General features: G+C 32.4%; 1 pseudogene; it reads right to left on the bottom strand.

The window, feature by feature from the left end:
• Window positions 1-463: 463 nt before the first annotated feature.
• On the bottom strand, window positions 464-563 carry LOC122099266 (annotated as a pseudogene).
• Window positions 564-907: the final 344 nt, after the last annotated feature.

The raw sequence follows: 907 nt of genomic DNA, 5'->3' as shown, positions 1-907 counted from the left end.
GAAAAAGTTTAAGATTCCTTTTTTTTCCTAGGTCCTTATAGTATTTTATTTCTTTGGGATAAAATGACAATGTTATCCAATTTCAAATGTTTTGTAAAGATTATGCTATGTAAAGGCCATTCTAAGGTGAGGATTTAACGCACTGATGTCAAACTAACTTTCAGTTCAATGAATTACATATATTGTTACATTTGCCTTTTTAAATTTTTTATTGTGAAAATACTGTACAGAGGGGTTACAATTACATGGGCAAGATAATGAGTACATTTCTTATCAAGCATTGTAGCCTCCTCCTGTATTTACCCTTCCCATCCATTCCCATCCTTCCCTTGCTCCCCCACTCAATCCTCCCTCTACCCCTCCACCCGCACAAAGTTGTAAAGTTTATTTTTCGACATAACGACTTGTACTTTTGTAATCAATTTTTTAATAACTGTTTTTCATTTCTTGCATCTCAAGAATGAAAAATATGGAATATTTCACAAATTTTCATATCATCCTTGTGCAAGTGCCATGATAATCTCTATATTGTAGTAATTTGGGTAAACGTCCTGCTGAAGCATGTAGTATCCTGTAAATTTAAGTAGTTATTGATGCAATCTTTATACAGGCATATATCCTTAGTTGACTGTTTGTAACTAGGAAACCTTATTGTTCCTAAATATGTTATTGATCTTACTTCTCTAAAGCTTATATTGTTTGGTCGATTGCTCACATTTGCAATTTTTTTGTCAATGACTATTTTAAGTCTTTTTCATTTTAAATTTGATCATACTTTGAAGCCTTTATAGCTAGGTCCAAAGGTGATTGTTTTTCAAGTACTTATTTATAAACTGAGTTAGCTTTGTGGAGCTAATGGATTCAAAGTAAGCCTTGCTTAAGAGCTACTTCTAAACTTCTGCAGCTT

The sequence above is a fragment of the Dipodomys spectabilis genome, unplaced genomic scaffold, assembly GCF_019054845.1.
Source record: "Dipodomys spectabilis isolate Male_0828 unplaced genomic scaffold, ASM1905484v1 ptg000507l, whole genome shotgun sequence".
In the NCBI taxonomy this organism is placed as follows: domain Eukaryota; kingdom Metazoa; phylum Chordata; class Mammalia; order Rodentia; family Heteromyidae; genus Dipodomys; species Dipodomys spectabilis.
The sequence above is the reverse complement of the archived record's forward strand: the minus strand, read 5'-3'. Positions and strand labels throughout refer to the sequence as shown.